Source organism: Callithrix jacchus, chromosome 6 (assembly GCF_049354715.1).
Source record: "Callithrix jacchus isolate 240 chromosome 6, calJac240_pri, whole genome shotgun sequence".
Taxonomy (NCBI): Eukaryota; Metazoa; Chordata; class Mammalia; order Primates; family Cebidae; genus Callithrix; species Callithrix jacchus.
Genome location: NC_133507.1, coordinates 154,966,295 through 154,986,371, shown reverse-complemented (window position 1 = coordinate 154,986,371; position 20,077 = coordinate 154,966,295). Strand labels below are relative to the sequence as shown.

The following is a 20,077-nucleotide window of genomic DNA, read 5'->3' as shown; positions in this document are numbered from 1 at the left end:
CTGAAATTACAGGTGTGAGCCACCCATCTGTACACAAATAATTTTTGAATTAAAAGGGATGGGAAATTAAAGAAATAACATAGGAGTAGCAATACTGACACCAGATAAAATGTATTTTCAAGATTATTATTTAATGAAAACAGCAAACTATGTGAAGAAAATGCAAGTCTCCTACATACACCAATCCAATCATTATGTATAACACAAAACCTCTTCAAGAACTGAAATATAACTTGAGCAGTATTTGTTATGTAAGGGGGATTTTTTTAAAAGACATCCTTCCCAGAATTGGGCAGATTCAGTAAAGGTTTTTTAAAAAAGTAGAATAATTGCCTGGGTGGGGTGGCTTATGCCTGTCTGTAATCCCAGCACTTTGGGAGGCTGAGGAGAGTGGATCACTTAATGCCAGGCATCTGAGACCCGCCTGGCCAACATAATGAAATTCCATCTCCACAAAAATACAAAAAAAATTAAAGTTAGCTGGGCATCATGTCCTGCACCTGTGGTGCCAGGAGGCTGAGGCAGGAGGACGGGTTGAACTCAGGAGGTGAAGCTTGCAGTGAGCCGAAATTCCACCACTGCACTTCAGACTGGGCAACACAGTGAGACTCCATCTCAAAAAAAAAAAAAGATAGATAAATTGAAAAGACTGAAAAAATAAACAACAAAAAAAGAAAAACTGAAAAGACAGAATTTTAGTTGTGTCCATGGAACATTTATAAACATTGGCCCCATTACTGTCACTAACTACATGGGACTACCAAGCACTTCATGTGTGGCTAGTCCAAATTGAGATGTGCTGTAAGTGCCAGATATATGCTAGATTTTGAGGGCTTAACAAAAAAACCTATGTAAAGTAATTAAGCAATAATTTTATATTGGATATATGTTGAAAGAATAATATTTGGGATACAGCTGGTTAAATAAAATGCATTATTAAAATTAATTTCAGTGGTTTCTTTTTGCTGGTGTTTACCATGCCCACTAGAAACGGTTAAATTACATATGCAGTTTACATTTTATTTCTATTGGTGAATTCTGTATTAGACCATCAAGGTAACCTATTAAGAATTTTTTAAAGTAGTGTCTTCAAAAGAAATATTCTCCCATTATAATCCAAAATTACCTCACTAAAAACTGAACTCCGTGTGTCATTCTCTGATCACAAACATCCATCACACCTCTGCTGCCCCACTTCCACTGAACTGAGTGAACCTCTTTGAAACTGCTACTTCCTGTGAGCTTAGATCTTGTGTGGTCACTTCTCTATCTTTTGCAAGAGGGGACCACTAAAAATTATCATGTCAACAATTGCAAATTGCTGCTCCTTCATCCTTTCTACTGAATATCTTGAAAGCAAGATTTGGATGCATCAGTTCCCAATGTAGTGTCCCTGCTCCTGCCCAGCTGAAGGACATGCACAACCATGAAGACAGTGCCTTTACAAACGAACAGTCTCAGTGAACCACACCAGTCCTTGTCCATCCTTTGACAGACCCTCGTCCCTAACTCTCCTTCCTCTAAGTGGCCATTGAAAAACTGAATGCACTACCATTGACCCTTTAACAGTTTATCTCACTGAAGACTATTACAATAAGAAGCAGAAATGAAGTCTTTGGAAAGATAAGTATATGGACGCACTTGTAAGTAAATACAGTTTTTAAAGTGTTTTGCCTGGAACATTGATTGCATGAAGGCACCAATACAGACCTGAGATATTGGCTTCCTCTTGGCACAGCTTATGCCCGCAATGAAGACCATGTTGGGCATGACTGGCCTGGGTAATCCATCACAAAATCCCCTCTGAACGACCACACAGATGCATGGCTGAGAATGTCCACCACTGACACTGCTCTCTGAAAAAGCTCAGAAGCAAGGCTTGCAAAGGGAGCAGAAACAATATGGCAAATGTAGGACAGGGCCAGAGGGTAGAGCATGTTTTTGACCCTCTGCAGGAATGCCATGTGGTCTGAATTCGTTGTTAGTAACTTAGGAACATAGGAGTAAGGATTTGGACACTGTGTGCCCTTAAAGTCTAAGTCACACGGAATGTACCTCAAAAAAAATACAGCAGGAATCGACAGGTACTTAGCCAGCACTGCCCCACAGAGGTAAACAGGGTCTGTTAAAACCAGATCAAAGGAAGTAGCATTCAGGTGCCTGATCAGGGTCTCATTATGCAGTAGCCCCACACAAGACCTATGAAAGACCACAGAGGCATTTTTCAAAATTTCCATACTTATAGAAAATTTCTTCAGAAAATATTGTTTCAAAGATGAGTCGAGTATGGCTGGTAAAGAAGTTGTTAAATTCGTCCTGGGTGCATCGAATGGCATAGGTCGTCAGGGTGAAAAAGTCCTCTTCTTTGACGTGCATATTCAGTTCCAGGTTGTGGACCACTGCCTGGTGGCGTCTGGCATGGAGCTCCCGCACAACCTCCCACATGCTGAGCCAGTGGCTGCCATCCGTGGGCAGCACCAGCACCTTCCCACTCTCAGTCCAGGGCTGGACACTGAGGAGGAGCAGCAGTCCTGTGGCCAGTCATGGCAGGGGAACCTGGAGTCCTATGGCCATCTCAGCAGAAGCCACCAACAGCTGACTGTCCACCCCACACTCTGCCCCCTACATTTGTTTTTTTGTTTTCTTGTCACCAAGCCACTTAGCAAATCGACATGTAATTGGAAGACAGCCCTCCTCAAGTTAATCATTACAGGATAAATCCATTCATTACTGGACCAACTCGGAGAGAGACACAATGGCTCCTCCTTGGAAAAACTTCATCTGACCCTGCTGCCTACTCTGTGGAACATCCAAGTTCAATCTCTTGTTTCTCATCTAATTTCCAACACAAGGCTGTGGGCACCCACTTCATGTCACTGCCACCTACTTCTCAGGTAGCCACATTCATCAGGCTGCAACTCAGGTCTGAGGGGTCACCAATGCCCCGGTCCCCAACCATAAAGTCTCTCCCAAATGTGACCCTATTTGCTAACTCTAAACTTCCTCTTCCTATACATGAGAATACAGCACATCCAGAAACCACACAGCACTGCTAGAGCAGCTTTCTGTCAATGGGGAGAGGGAAGGTGGCTCTCTGGTTTTCTTCATATTCCACACACCGATATTTCCTGTAATGAGCAGAAAGGACTCTATTTGAAGTGGCTGTCAAACATGGGAATGGCTGGCAGAATTCTAAACTCAGGATCTGATTATTTGAATATTTTTAGGGGTTTGTTGAGAACTCTTCATCTACCCCATGGAGTAAGTTGCTGTTATGCTTCCAGCTCCCACAGGCTGCTCTCAGTAGAGTCTGACCTCAGATCTTGGGCAGTCTGAATTCCTCTGAATGCTGAAGGCTCCAATCCTAAGCTGGGAGTGTGCTTAAAGACTGAAGTGTCCCTTCTCAAAGGAAGACATTTATGTGGCCAAAAAACATATATTATAAAAAGCTCATCATCACTGGTCATTAGAGAAATGCAAATCAAACCCACATTGAGATACCATCTCACGCCAGTTAGAATGGCAATCATTAAAAAGTCAGGAAACAACAGATGCTGGAGAGGATGTGGAGAAATAGGAACACTTTTACACTGTTGGTGGGAGTGTAAATTAGTTCAACCATTGTGGAAGACAGTGTAGTGATTCCTCAAGGATCTAGAACCAGAAAGACAATTTTACCTAGCAATCCCATTACTGGGTATATACCCAAAGGATGATAAATCATTCTACTATAAAGACACGTGCACATGTATGTTTATTGCAGCACTGTTCACAATAGCAAAGACTTGGAACCAACCAAAATGCCCACCAATGATAGACTGGACAGGGAAAATGTGGCACATATACACCATAGAATACTATGCAGCCATAAAAAATGATGAGTTCATGTCCTTTGCAGGGACATGGGTGAAGCTGGAAGCCATCATTATCAGCAAACTAACACAGGAACAGAAAACCAAACACCACGTTTTCACTCAAAAGTGGGAGTTGAACAATGAGAACACATGGACACAGGGAAGGGAACATCACACACCAGGGGCTGCAGGGGATGAGGGGCTATGGGAGGGATAGCATTAGGAGAAATACCTAATGTAGAAGACAGGTTGATGGGTGCAGCAAACCACCATGGCACGTGCATACCTATGTAACAAACCTGCATGTTCTGCACATGTACCCCAAAACTTAAAATGTAATTTTAAAAAAATTGAAGTATTAAAAAAAAAAAGACTGAAGTATCCTTTCATCCAGCCCTTTATTTCATCCTGAAGATATGGTCAGGCTTTTCTCCAAGTCAATCCAGCACCAAGTTCTGATAAAAATAATTCCTCCAGAACAGAATGAGCTGGTATAATTTGTGGGCGCCCTTGTTCAAATTTCAAGATGGAGAATTAAATGTGTGCTCTTCTCAGGGCAGAATCCTGTGCACTCACACAGGACTTATGGCTATGAGGCTGGTCTTGTTGAAAAAGTCACTCCCACATGTGCTTGGCAAGATTCCTGATGCCAGCCAAGTGCAGTGGCTCATGCCTATAATCCCAGCACTTTGGGAGCCTGAGGGGGGCAGATCGCTTGAGCCCAGATGTTGGAGATCAACTTGGGCAACATGGCAAAACCCCATCTCTACTAAAAATACAGAAATTAGCCAGGCGTGTGGTGTGCCTGTAGTCCCAGCTACTCGGGAGGCTGAGGCAGAAGAATTGTTTGAACCCTGGAGGCGGAGGTTGCAGTGAGCCAAGATCTTGCCATTGCACTATATGTAGTCTGAGTGACACAGAGAGACGCTGTCTCAAAAAAAAAAAAAAAAAAAAAAGATATGGACAGACTCTCTGAGCTTCGCACTTTCTATCTCACTGCCTCTGTGTCTTCATGCCTGGCCTGTTCTGCCATGGCCGGTGAGGCTGCAGTTTTTGTTTGGGAGAAAGCTATCCCCATTAAAGATCCACATCGATAGCAGATTCCACCAGTGGGCAGATGTGCCCATGGAGACACTTCCTGTGTAACACCAGCTGCCACTGTGCAGGGAGTGCCTGATTTATAGGCTCTGAGCCCAGAATCTTCTTTCTCTTACTTCCTCTCCAACAGCAACTTCTCTGCTCTCCTTTTCTGCTTCCACTTTCTGTCCCAGCCACGTAACTGTGTGTTTTCCCCAGGCTCAGCTCTGTCTGTCTCCCCCTGCCAAATCCTATATTTTTCATCACCCATTCACATCTACCCAGAGCCATGAAAAATGACTAGGGCTCAGGCTGCTCAGGTCCTCTATTCAGAGTATAAAAGCTCAGAAGAGGAAGGAACAGGTCTCTGGGAACCCAGAGCTTTAAGTCTGTTGCTGCTGTTGCTGCTGCTGTTAAGGTCATTAGCAAGGAAACTTGCCACTGGTTTCCAGTTGCCACGCTATGTAGTGGTAGGAGCAGCAAGTTTGTAGAGTTGGGACGCCTCCTTCCACTGAGGACTCAGGAGCCTCTCTTGCTTGTCCAGCTGTGGCTGCAGTGGACACCTGTTGGAGACCATACCAGGCCAGTGTGTTTAGCAGTCTGCAAAAAGGGCATCACCCCAACCTCCCCATGGTATTGTCAGCCAAGTCAGAAGACACAACACACCTAAGGCCTCAGTTAGGGCAGCAGTGTTTACCCTGTGCCAGTTAGAGACATTAATTTATAATAGTCTAGAATAGATTAAGAGGCATACAACAAATATTTCACATTATAGCATTCTGGACTTCGCATAGCTTTGATGCAAGGCCAAACAAAATCTTCCTGGGGTTTTCAACATGACAACAAAACAAAATTAAAATTCACCTAGAAGCATTTCCAGCTTCTGGTAATAGAGGCGTTGCTCCTATCAGACCAGTGCTCTCACAGATAATGAGTATAATCTCTTGCAACTGTGAAACAAACAAGAACACTGATATGGTTTGGCCCTCTGTGCCCACCCAAATCTCATCTCAAATTGTAATCCTCACATGTCAGGGGAGGGGCCAGGTGGGAGGTGATTGAATCATGGGAGCAGTTTCCCCCCATGCTACTCTCATGATGGTGAATTCTCACAAGATCTGACAGTTTAAAAGTGTGCGGCACTTCCCCCTTTGCTCTCTCTCTCTCTCTCTCTCTCTCTCTCTCTCTCTTAATCCCCCTTCACCATCTGCCATGATTGTAAGTTTCCTGATGCCTCCCAGTCATGCTTCCTGTTAAGCCTGCGGAACTGTGAGTCAACTGTACCTCATTTCTTCAAAAATTACCCAGTCTCTGCTAGTTCTTCATAGCAATGTGAGATGGACCAATACACACACACACACACACACACACACACACACACACACACACAGAAGCCATCTGAAGGCATGGGAGAGCAAGCAATAGCAGGCAAAGATTAAAGAGGGAAGGAGGCAGCAGTGGCTGGTGAGTTTCCCATATCAATGGCTTTTTGCACCAGGGCGAGGCACAGTTAGTGCCACACCATGCCCTTAAAACTCATTCTTGAAAGCTTTATCTCTGACCCACCCAGCACAGAGGCAGGGAACTGGCAGGAGGCACTGGGGAGCAGGACAATTAAAAACCAGATGTCTCCAGCCTCAGTGGGGAGTGTGTTGGAGTAGCAAGCAGGAAGCCAAAAGATCAGAGGCACATACAGTTGTCTTTATTTGTGGGAATTGGTTCCAGGACTGCACAATTCAACCTGTAGCAGAATCCAGCTGCCCCGGGCTTTGTGTGCTAAGCTGGGGGCCTGAGCATCATCCTAAAGGCCCATGCAGCCACTGGAGGAGGTGTGGCACGGCCAGATGTGTGTTCCTGGAATATCCCTCGTATAGTAGAGTAGAAAGTAATACAGAGAGGTCAGAATGCAGTCCATCTGGAGGTTGTACGTGAAAGGGGAGGACCTGAATCAAAGCCACCTACAGACAGAACCATGGGACAGGCAGTGAATGGAGGCATCCACCAAGGGGACACCCTGCTCAAGGGCAGCACATACAGGATGGCATAGAGAAGGCAGGTCTGAAAGCGCTTTGGGAACTCTCCAAGGGAGGACGATTCCTGGGGAGTTGTGAGTGAGGACACAGAGCACTAGAAAGGGATTCTTAGCCAGGTGTGGTGACTCACGCCTGTAATCCCAGCACTTTGGGAGGCCAAGGTGGGTGGATCACATGTTCTGGAGTTAGAGCCCATCCTGGCCAACATGGTGAAACCCATCTCTACTAAAAATACAAAAATTAGCTGGGTGTGATGAAACATACCTGTAATCCCAGCTACTCAGCAGGCTGAGGCAGGAGAATTGCTTGAACCAAGGAGGCAGAGGTTGCAGTGAGCCCAGCTGAGACCACGCCACTGCACTCCAGCCTGGTAACAGAGTAAGACTCTCTCAAAATAAAGAAAGGGATTCTCAGCTATGGGTTTAACATCTTGACCTCTAAACTATTCCTCCACCCCCCTTAAAACTCTGTGCCTCTTCAGCACCCTCCTGATGAGCCCATGGTGAGGGTGGAACACACCTGGGAGGATGCTCTTGCCACATTCAAGGGGCTCTTTTGTTCTATCTCCATGAAGTGGTGTTTTATTTAAGACAGTGATGTTCTAATTTCTAGTCCCACGTCTGGGACTCCTAGACCCTGGGGAGGCCCATGTATCTTGGAAGATGATGCTGCCTTTAGAGACATGGGGGCGCTGGGGATAGCAGGACTGTGGGGAGGAAGGAGCGTACATGCCTGGTGCCTGGAAAACAGGAAGAGATGCCCAAGGCATTAGCTTAAGGTCTGGAGATGAGGAGGGGTCTGGGCTGCACAGATAGACTTGGAGCCATCAGCATATGTATGTGGTGGTGGTGCCATGGGTATCAGTGAGGTCACAGTGAGCTCTGGTGCCATGGGTGTCAGTGAGGTCACCCCAGAAAAGTTCAGAGATAGAAAAAGGCATCCAGGAAGCCTGACCTGAATGATCATATTCCCCTCTGCCAATCTCAGAGACATAAATAAAGACCTAAACAAAGACTAAAAGGTCCAAAGATCTCTTTCCACCCAAATCTACAAACTGAAACAGTTTAACTTAAAAAAAAAAGAGAGACATAGAAACAAATTCTCACAGCTTTGAGTAGAGGAAGTTTCCTTAGATAGGACACAAGGAGTACAAACCACAAAACATTTGCTAAAATTGACTTAATCAAAATTTAGAACTTTTGCTCTTTAAAAAATGTATCTAACATAGCACTTGTATCCAGAATATGTAAAGTACTCACAACTCAAATATAAGAAGACAACACAATAAAAATGTGCAGAAGATTTGAAGGGACACTTTTTAAATGAAGACAAGTGTTACGACCAATAAGCATATGAAAAGATCATCATCAGTCATAAGAGGAATGCAAATTAAAACCCGATGAAATTCTACTGCACACCCTTGCGGATGGCTAAGGTGTAAAAGACCAACAATAGCAAGTCTTAGCAGAAATACAGAGCAGCCAGAACTCTAATGCATTGTTAGGAATGTAAAACTGGATAACTGCTTTGGAAACAGTTGAACCGTTTCTTATAAAGTAATACATACACCTACCATGCAACCCAGCAATCCCACTTTTAAGTATTTACTCAAGAAAAATGAAACCTCAAAGACACTTGTACTCAAATAGTCATAACAGCTTTATTTATAATAGCCAACAACTGGAAACTAATCACATGTCCATCAAAAAATAAATGCATAAGCAAATAATGATATATCTATATAATGAAATGATACTCAAAAATAGAAAAGAATGAAATATTGATAGATGCAACGTGAAAGAGTCTGAAGAGACATTATGCTGAGCCAAAGAGGCCAGACATGAAACAGTATACATGTGTGTTTTTCATTCACAATTGTATGATTCCATTCAGATGAAACTCTTGAAAAGACTATCCTGCTATCCAGCAACAGAAACCATCCGTGGTTGCCTAAGGCTGAGGGGAAGTATTAGGTGGCTAAGATAAGACAGAAGGGAAGTTACTGGGTAATGGAGTAGTCCATGTCTTGAATGCGGTGATAGCTGTACAGGTTAATACAATTATTACAACACAGCAATGTATCATTAAAATGGTGCAATTGTATGTAAACAATATTCCAGTAATGTTTACTTTAGTAGTATCAGTTGAAAACAAATAATTCAATTACAAAAGAATAAAACTTTCTCAAGCTGACCAAAAGACCAAAACCTACCAAACAAAGCCCTGCCTATTCCAAGAAACATTCACAGCAAAACATCTACATCTAATAATGTTTCTTTCACATCCTGGTATAGTTTTTGAATTGTAAGTTTAAATTTATAAGTATTTTCATATATCACAATAGGAAAAAGAATCCCTATAAGAGGGCAAGAGGCAGAGACTTAAAATACTAAATACTTATAAGCCCCAAGATGATGCTTTAAAAGTTGGCAGGTCATCCTTTCTGGAGAACATTCTTACTGAGTGCTCACCAATAGATTCTTAAAAGAAATTCAGATTAGGACACAGAAAAATTTATATAGTAATAGGGTTATATGACAAACTAGTAACAAAAAATCTGACATCTAAATAGAAAACATCATTAATTTAAGGCTAATTCACAGTGTGGAGAAGTTATTTCCTATCTCACCCCAGCGATCACCACTCCCCTAGACTCTCAAATGTGCTTCTGGTGAGGATCCACTCCCAGCTCAGGATAGAACATGTGACCTAGGCCTCAACCAATCAACGCATTTCATACCCTTGGCCACCATGATTAGTTCAGAGATGGGCATGTGACTCAATAGGAGCCAATGAGGAAGAAGAACTTTAGGAATCCTGGGAAAAGAATTCAGGCTGAAGCCCCTGCTGCCTGGGTATTATGAGACTAAGAAGGATGTCATGGCCAAAGAAACAAAGACAAGAAATGGAAACATAAAAATGGGTTCTGGTGACACAGTTTGGCTCTGTAGCAAGCAATACCTAATCAGATATCCCCTGAGATTGTTTTAGTGTGTGAACCAATAAAAGAGCTTAAAACAGAAAGCCCTACAACAAATTCACTGAGTCAGGAATTTGGAGAAGTTGCCCAAATAGAGTGATCACAAGTTGCAATGATTTTTTTTGGGGTGGGGGGTGGGGAGTTGGTCAGAGTCTTGCTCTGTTTCTTAGGCTGGAGTGCAATGGTGCAAACATAGCTCACTGGAACCCTGAATTCCTGGGCTCAAACCATCCTCCCTCCTCAGCCTTCCAAGTAGTTAGGCCTACAGCCACAGGCCACCATGCCCAGTCAAGTTTTTATTTTTTTGTAGCAGAGGGATCTCACTGTGTTGCCTAGGCTTGTCTCAAACTCCTGGACTCAAACTATCCTCCTGCCTCAGCCCCACAAAGTACTGGGATTATAGGCTGAGCCACCATGCCCAGCCAGTTGCATCAGTTCTATTAAATGCAGAAGGTAAACACCAACTCTTATTTTCACTGGTGAAACAACTTGATAAAAGAAAACACACACCAAAAAAATATGTTTAAATGAAAAATTAATAAAGGAAATGCAAATTCAAGTAATCTTGATATACTTTTCATCTATTGGATTGTCAGAAACCCAAAACATTGGAAGATAATAATGTGACAAGAATATGAAGGAAAGTGTACACTCATACATTGCTGGGGGAAGAACAAATTGTTAATGCCTAATGACATTTAGAATCTGCACAACCCAGTAAGTCCATTTTCCAGCATCTCCCCTATGGAAACTCCCACACAGGGGTACCATGAGCATATAGTAAGATGTTAATTCTAATTTGTTTAAATAAAAGTAAAGAGCAAGATGCAGAGTGGAGGAAGACATTTGCAATACCTATAACTGCCGAAGACCTGGTATCCAGAATGCATGAACAATTTGAGTAGACAAATAACCCAGTGGGCAATAGACTTGAATGGGCAAAAGAGGAAATCCAAATGACCAATAAGTATATTTTAAAGCCCTCAATATAGTTAGTCATGTACATAAATAATGCCCTAGCAATCAGGGAAATGTACAACCACTCTGAAAAATAGTTACATCTTATTAAATTAATGATATGCACACTCTCCAACACAGCAGCTCCACCCCTAGATATATCCTCTAAAGACCCACTCACATGTGTTTCAGAATGTAAAAGAATGTTTGTTGTAACATTGTCCACAATAGTGAAAAGCTGGATACAACCAAAGCCCATCAATAATAGAATGGATAAATAAAACTGCAGTGTATTCGTACAATGGGATATATTCAGTACTGGCAATGCACAGACTACAACTTGTAAGAACACACATCAGAATCTCTTGTACATAAGTTTGAACCAAAAAAAAAAGCAAGACAAAAAACAACAACAGTGTAATTCTATTTATTAAGTACTGAAACAGGTAAAATTCATCTATATTATTTAGAGATGCAAAGTTAGGTGGCAAAATTGTAAAGAAAAGCAAAGAAAGAGGAGGGGGAGGGAGAACATAAGAAAGAATAGCTAATGGATGCTGGGCTTAACACCTAGGTGATAGAGTGATCGGTGCAGCAAACCACCATGACACATGTTTCGCTACGTAACAAACCTGGGCATCCTGCATGTGTGCCCTGGAACTTAAAACAAATGTTGATGAAAAAAATCACAAAAGAAATAATCATCACAAAAGTCTGAGAAATAATGAAAAGGGAATAGAACAGAGGACAGGCACCCAGGATGGATGCCTGAGTGCCGATAAACTGGAGTGACCCCACGGGTAGAAAACCTCACACAGAGTATTTTGGGGGTCCCTCAGCTGCTGTGCAAAGTGGAGCACATGCAGATGGCACTTTGTCCACTTGACAACTTTGTTTACCTTGGGGGCTGGCTAGCCATGGACCCTAGGTTTCTGTTGATTCTTACTGCCTATCTGTGAAGAATGAAAGTTCTTTGCCTGACTTGCACAAGCGTTCCATCTCACCAGACTCATACTCTGGCAGCTAGGACTATAAAATGCCTCCGACCAGAGCTGGGAAGTGCCAGGTCTGAGAATCTTAGTAGAGGTTGCCGAGGTGTTTAGAGCCCTGCCCTGGGATCGGCAACCCAACCCAGGTGCATGGGGCACGGTATTTCTCTCACAGAGATGGATACCAGTGCATGGCACTCTGCTTCACAGTCACTGCCAATCCTCAGATTCCACAATTCTGTGACTTTTCAGGGACAAGGAGGAGTGGGGTGGGGAGTAGAAAACAGACCTACGGTGATGGTCACAGATGCAGTAGAAAAACTTACTCCCCTAGTCTTTTTATCACATACTTAGGTCCACCTCCCATCTCCATTCCTACCCTAAGGCTTGAGAAACACCTAGAAAAAAAAGCCCTATTTCTACCTCATGTACCCAGCCTATGGTGAAACCTCAATGGTCATTTGCTCTGACCAAGTCTGTGGCTGAAAGACCACGTGAAGTTTGATTGGTAACTATACCTGGCCTCTGCTCTTATACAATCATCTAAATTAGAAGAATGTTTTTTCAGGGTCACCAGCTTGAACAGTTCAAAAAGGCACTATCTACATAGCACCTGCTACTGGGCCCCACCCCTGAGGTTGTGCAATACAGCTATCCTGGTTCTCTCACTTTCCCAACTCCTCCTTTACCCGTCAGGGACAGCTTGGGCAGACACACCGCATTCCACATTTAGAAGATTCTTGTGCTTTAATACTTTGCTGTCAGTGTCCAAAATTCTTTATTTTTTTATTTTTTTGAGACAGAGTCTAGCTCTGTCACCCAGTCTGACATGCAATGGCATAATCTCAGCTCACTGCAACCTCCGCCTCCTGGGTCCAAATGATTCTCACACCTCAGTCTCCTGAGTAGCTGGAACCACAGGCATGCACCACCACACCCAGCTAATTTTTGTCTTTTTAGAAGAGAAGGGGTTTCACTATTTGGGCCAGGATGGTCTCAAACTCCTGCCCTCAAGTGATCCGCCTGTCTTTGCTTCCCAAAGTGCTAGATTACAGGTGTGAGCCACTATGCCCGGCCTGAAATTCTTAATTGTTGAACAAGGGGCATTTTGCACTAGAGCACTCAAATTATGCACTGATCTGTTACTGACCCACCTACTTAGCATATTAAAAGATACCAATATTCCAGTAAATTTTTTAAGGTGGTTGTGAATATTATCTCACAACTATAATTTGTGAGAAGACTTTCAACTCCCTAGAACTGCCAATCAGTTTCCTCCCTCTTCAGAGCCTTTCCCAGATCCATAAACCATTTCTCTCTCTTACCACAAACAGTATCACCAGCTGCTCTTCATAGTTGAAGGTAATCTCCCCACTCTGATTTTTAAAAAGATATTTATTACCATTAAATTTGCCTCATGTGTGTCTGCTAAAAAAATATGTGCAATTTTGAAGGGTAAGTTATGAGCCACCTCTGAAGACAAGTCTCTGACGAGTATCATTTCAAAGGCACAAATAAAATAAAAGCAAAACCCCATGTAATAAGACAAAAATTGAGAGAATGTGTTGCTAGAAAACTCAGCTTACAAGAAACGCCAAGGAAGTTCTTTGGTTGAAAGCTAGTAACCCCATAGAATAATCTGAATTCATACAGAAAAACAAAAAGTGCTGATAATAGTAATAAGTAGCTATAAAAGACAATACCAGTGCATACTTCCCCTTTATTCTCTTAACTGATTTTAAAAGCAATCCTAAAAAGCTATATATATATATATACATATATACACACACACACAAATACACATATATATACACACACATATATATATATGTATATAAAAATTATATTGTTGGGACTATAACATATAGAAGTGCAATATATTTAACAATAATAGCAGAAGGGGGGCAGTTGGAAGCATGGGTAAATTGGGCTATGAAATAATACCATAAGGTAACTCAGATCCATAAGAACAAAGGAAGAGAACCAGAACTGATAAATAAAAAGGTTAATATAACAAATTCTATAAACGTATACTTGCTCTTCTGTCTTTTCTCAGATTCTTGAAAGCATGTGCATTTCTATAAAGTAATATTATCACCATGTATTGTTCAGTTTGTAACATATAAAGATGCAACATGTATAAGAATAATATCACAAAAAAGGGAGAAAGGAAATAGAGTTATATAGGAATGACATTTCAATACTTAACTGGAATTAAGTTAGCATAAATCTGAAGTAGATACTGGTAAGTTAAAATGTATGTGGTAAGCCCTAAAACAACCACTCAGAACACAACTTTTTTAAATAGTGGAAAGAAAAACATTAAAGGATTTTAAATGTTGCACTAGAAAGTATTCACTCAATGCAAAAAAAAAAAAAAGGCAATAAAGGCAGAACAGAGGAACAAATAAATACATGAGAGATACAGAACATAAAAAGTAAAATGGGGCCAGGCACAGTGGCTCACGCCTGTAATCCCAGCTAATCCCAGCACTTTTAAAGGCTGAGGTGGGTGGATCATCTGAGGTCAGGAGTGTGAGACCAGCCTGGCCAAAATGGCAAAACTCCATCTCTACAAAAAATACAAAAATTAGCCAGACATGGTGGAACACGCCTGTAGTCCCAGCTCTTCAGGAGGTTGAGGTGGGAAAATTACTTTAACCCAGGAGGCAAAGGTTGCAGTGGGCCAAGATTGAACCACTACACTCCAGCCTGGGTGACAGAGTGAGACTCTGTCTCAAAATAAAATAAAATAAAAAGAAATAGTGGTAGACATAAATCCATCTACACCAATAATAGTATTAAATGTGAATGGATTAAACAACTCAATTAAAAGGCAGAGATTATCAGACTGAATAAAAACAAGGCCTAATCATATCTTGTCTGCAGAAGATACAATTGAGATTTTAAAACACAAAAATTTATATGTAAAACATAAATTTCACAAAGTAAAATGGTGGAAAAACAATATATCATGAAACAGCAACCAAAAGAAATACAGATTGGTTATACTAATATCAGATAATACAGACTATCTTTTTAATGATGCAATATCATGAAGCAAGATAATACAGACCTTAAAACAAAAAAATTACTAGCAATAAAGAGGGAAATTTTGTAATGATACATGTCACTCCACCAGGAAACAAACTAAACTAAACACAAATCAAGAAGGCAGAAAATAATAAAGAATAGAGGGGAAATTAATGACATAGGAATAGAGAAACAAGAGAGAAAATCAACAAAACCAAAGTTGTATATCTGTGAATATACATAAAATTGATAAATTTTCAGTGAGATCAACAAAGAAAAAAGACAGAAGAGTTAAATTGCTAAAAATCAGAAATGAAAGCAGGAACATTACTACCAATCTTACAGAAACAGAAAATATCATAAGGCCACACTCTGGACCATTTTATGCCAACCAATTAGATAACTTAGATAAAATGGACAAACTCCTCAAAAGACACAAACTACTGAAATTGAGTCAAGAAGAAATACAAAATCTGAATAAAGCTGTAACAGATAAAAAGGTTAAATTAGTAATTCTAAAATTTCCTTCAAGACAAGTCTAGGCCCAAACAGCTTTACTAGTGAATTCTATCACATACATTTTCTATAATGTGAAGCATGAGTATCCATTCTTCACAGACTATTCCCAAAAAACAGAAAAAGAGGGAACATTCCTCAGCATATTCTATAAGGACAGTAATATTCAGATAGAAAACACAAACAAAGGCTTCACAAGAAAATAAAAACTTCCAATATCTCTTATGGATATGATGCAAAAGTTCTCAATAAAATGCTGCCAAACCAAATTCAGTAACATGTAAAAAGGATTATACAACACAATCAAGTGGGATTATTCTAGGAATAGGGGTTCATTTAGCACCCGAAAATCAATTAACACAATGCACATATCACAAGAATAGGTTATCAAAAAATGTTCATTTCAATAGATGCAGAAAAAGCATTTGACAAAACTGAACACCTCAGGTATGGTAAGAATACTCAACAAGCAGGAATAGCTGAGAATTTCCTCCGTCTGATAAAGTGGGGGGCATCTACTCAAAAATCTCCTGTTAATACCTCATGTGCTGAGACTGAATGTTTCCCCACCTAAGATCAGGAGCAAGATAAGAATGTCTTCTTTCCACTTCTATTCAACACTGTACTAGAGGTTCTAACCAGGGCAATTAGACAAGCAAAAGAAATAAATGTCATTCATATTAGAAGTAAAGTTATCTCTATTTGTAATGATATGATCTTGTATGTAGAAAATCCGAAGACATCCACTAAAAAAACTATTAGAACAAATGGACAGGTTCAGAAGTGATGAAGTATAAGATCAATATACAAAACTCAACTGTATTTCTAGACACTTGCAATGAATAATACAAAAGTAGAATTAAGAAAGCAATTCTATTTAAAATAGCATCTAAAAAGAATAAAATACTTAGGAATAGATTTAATTTTTTTTAATGTGAGACTTTACACTGAAAAGTAAAAAATAATGTTGAAAGATATTAAAGAAGATCTAAGTAAAATGAGAGACATCCCACATTCCTGAATCGGAAGATTTAATCTTGTTAAGTTGGCAATAACCCACAAATTGGTCTGTAGATTCAACAGTTTCTATCAAAATTCCAGCTTGAATTTTTTGCAGAAATTGACAAACTGTCCAAACATTCATATGGAAATTCAAGGTAACCAGTATGGCCAAGACAATCTTGAAAAGGAATAACACATTTAGAGGATTTGTAATTCCCAATTTCAAACTTACTATAAAGCTACAGTAATCAGTGTCGGGCACCGTGGTGTATGCCTCTAATCCCAGCATTTTGGGAGCCTGAGGTGAGCAGACCACTTGAGGTCAGGAGTATACGATCAGCCTGGCCAACACTGCGGAAAAAAAATTATCTGAGTGTGGTAACGTATTCCTGTAATCCCAGCTACTTGGGAAGCTGAGCCAGGAGAATCACTTGAAACTTGAAGCTGGGAGGTGAACACTGCAGTGAGCTGAGATTGTGCTACTGCACTCCAGCCTGGGTGACAGAGTGAGACTCGATTAAAAATAAACAAAACAACAACAAAAGCTACAGTAATCAAGACACACACTGGCGATTCCTCAAAAGATGAAGTATACAGTTACCACGCAATCCAGCAATTCCTCTACTAAGTATATACCCAAGAGAATTGAAAACACTTGTCTAAACAAAACTCATACACAAATATGTTCACAGCAGCTTTATTCATAATAGCAAAAAAGTGGAAACAACCCAAATGGCCATCAATTTACAAGTCAATTTATGAGGTGTGGTATACGCATAGAACAGAGTATTATTTGGCTATATAGTTATTCCACAACACGAATAAACCTTGAAAACTTTATGCTAAAGGGAAAAAGTTACTTATGTATTTTTTGAATGGAATCCATAGAAATAGGCAAATCCATAAGGACAGAAAGTTGATTAATGGTTACCTGGGGCTAGAGGAAGGAGAGGAAGAAGAATGAGTGAGTAAAATAGATGTAAGGTATCTTTTGGGAGTGACTGAAAACGTTCTAAAGTTGACTATGGTGATGGTTGTACAAATCTGTGACTATATTAAAGACCATTAAAATTGTATGTATATGAATTGGATCATAATAAAGTCATATTTTTATAACCCCTTATTCTCATTCTCCTGGAGTTATCTAAATTACTAATCAGTCAAGTTTCTAGGCTTTTGTATACTCATGTTAAATATATTTTTTAACTGAATCATTCTAGCATTCTGCTACTCTTTAGATAATTATCTATTAACAGAAACACTACTGCCAAAATGTCCCACATGCCTGGAAATTTCCAAGACAATCAGCCATAAAGACAAACACAGGGTTTTGAAAGAGAGGCAGAATGTTAAAGGCATTGTAGACATTGGCCGAAGTCATGTATTTTTAAAATTGCCTATTAAGAATGACTAGGCATTTTGGGGTTTTGCTCCACTGACTTGCCTAAAATGAACCCACAGTTCAACCAAGAAAGGCTGAGATTTCAGCCTGAATGAGCATTCTTTGTATTGATGCCTACCAGGAGACAAACAGCTCAGAGCTGGGCACAGGATCCTTGCTGTCCTTCACACCCCCAGGCTGGGGGCCCTGCTGGGTAGACACCAGTGGATTCGCTTGGAATTGATTTAGATCAGAGTTTCTCAGTTTCAGCACTAGTGACATTTTGAGCCAGAGTAATTCTTTGTTGGGGGTTGAGGGGCAAGTATCTTTAACGCATTGTACAACTTTAAACAGCATCCCTAGCCTCTATCTGCATCCTAGATAACCGTATCGCCTCTCCAATTGCAACACCGAAAATGCCTTCAGACAAATCTGTCCTGGGGGTAAAATTAGTCCTATTTGAGAGCTACTATTTAGATGATTCCAGAACATGAGAGGGGTAAACTTGGGAACAGAACTAGTCCTGAGGAATTGGGGTCTAGCTTGCTGGGAAAATGCTCTGTGAAGAATGCTGCAGGAAAACCACATTCATTGTTTTTGTCACCTCTCAGAGAGAAAGTTTCAGCCTGTATTCAGGCCTAGCTCCTAGCTAGGCCTGAGCTTGCATTCTATGCCTTTCTGTAGACCAGGCTGGAAAGAGAGGATGTCCTAGAGTCAGAGCTCTGGCCATGACCTGGCTCTGTGGTCTGAATGGCCCTGTCTTTCAGAAGGCTTGAACAGTACTTTGCATTTCAAGTGGAAGAGACTAGGATTTACCTCTGACCTCCTTTGTTCTAAGAAAAACACTCCAATGACCCTTCTAATAATGAAATGCAAAGCTAAATTCTCTTCTATAAATAGAGATATTTGAAACCTGGCCATACCAATAGGAAAAGAGGTTAGCCGTGGGACAGATGAAACTCAACAAAATAGCAAATACGACAGCATAAGAGTGTCCCAGCATCTGGCCTGGATTCAAGCCCCTATAGTAAGAGGAGAAGGGCCTAAAAATAAAGGTTTTCTTTCTTTTTTTTTTTTTTTTTTTTTCATGCAACAGCGTGAGAGTCTGGGAAAGAAGTGAGGATGAGAGACAGATAGAAAGGTTACAAGGTACCTGCGAGAATCTGGCATAAGCAGAACTGTTTTGGGGCAGGTGATAAGGTGCACAGGGCTGGAGAGGAGGCTGTGGGCAGGGCTGGGATAAGTTGTTTCAGGACATCTGGGACTTCCTGATGGCTCAGCCTCTGATGTTCTCACAGCAGGAATTGCCACCTGGACAGCCAAAGGGCTTCTCCAAGGGCCAGCTTGGACAAAAACCAAGCAGCCCTCTGAGATGGGCCGTGACCCTCCTTGGGCAGAGGAGGCAGGTAAGGCTTTGGTCAAAGACACCAACATGGAAATAAAAGGGAAATGATCCTGCTTTACTCTTCTACAAGGCGAGGCTGGGAGCCCAGTGGTTACCATGAGAAAAGATATTCTTTCTTTGTGAATCATAGCAGTATGTAAAAAACGGTCACCAAGCTATGGGTTTCAAAAGGCTTTGCACATTTTCTTTTAATAAATGTATTTGTTTTATGGTTGGGCCAATAGCTACTATAAACAATGCTTACTAACCTGACAGGCGAAATTAAATTCCACTGATTATTCATCTGAATTTCTTGGATTATTTCTGAAGTTGAACATGTTCTTAAAGTTTTATTGGACATTTGTGTTGTATTTCCTTTCTGTATTGCCTGATTACATTATTTGCCTAATGAGGAGTGCATTTATAAGCTATAAATCAGGGCTTCATTTTCTATGATCTGTGATACATCTTCTTTTCTTAAATAATGTATTGTGACAAAGTCACATAAAACTAACCATGTTAAAGTGAACAATTTCATGGCATTTAGCACATTCGTGTTTTTCAACCAACACCTCTATCTGGTTCCAGACATTTCCACCTGTCCAGAGACACATTTTTTTCATACTGTTGAAATGGTCTGATTATTAGACAAGATAAATTCTATTCTGATCACTTCAACTTAATTCCTAATAGTTAAAAGTGCATGTTGATAATTACATATCATAATACAGAATGTTCTCTAGGGTGACATGCTGGTACTTGAGATACAAACAAGGTCAAGTACCAGATACAGGGTCACAGGGCTCAAAAAGTACATTCATGCTAGCCCAGTTTCTCAATATAACTGAGTACAACTTTTTGCAAAAATAAG

At 40.7% G+C, this 20,077-nt stretch overlaps 1 protein-coding gene, 1 long non-coding RNA gene and 1 pseudogene across 3 annotated transcripts in view; all 3 read right to left on the bottom strand.

Moving 5' to 3' along the window:
- The window catches only part of LOC100405984 (UDP-glucuronosyltransferase 1A6), a 61,638-nt gene that overhangs the window by 35,299 nt on the left and 6,262 nt on the right, over window positions 1-20,077 (bottom strand). The window lies entirely within an intron of this gene.
- Window positions 1,637-2,622, bottom strand: LOC144576730 (UDP-glucuronosyltransferase 1A3 pseudogene; annotated as a pseudogene).
- Window positions 6,618-7,803, bottom strand: LOC144576731 (uncharacterized). Its single transcript, XR_013519165.1, has 3 exons — window positions 7,697-7,803; window positions 7,229-7,331; window positions 6,618-6,889 (listed from the first exon to the last, which is right to left on the bottom strand). It is a non-coding gene; the product is annotated as an uncharacterized LOC144576731 (long non-coding RNA).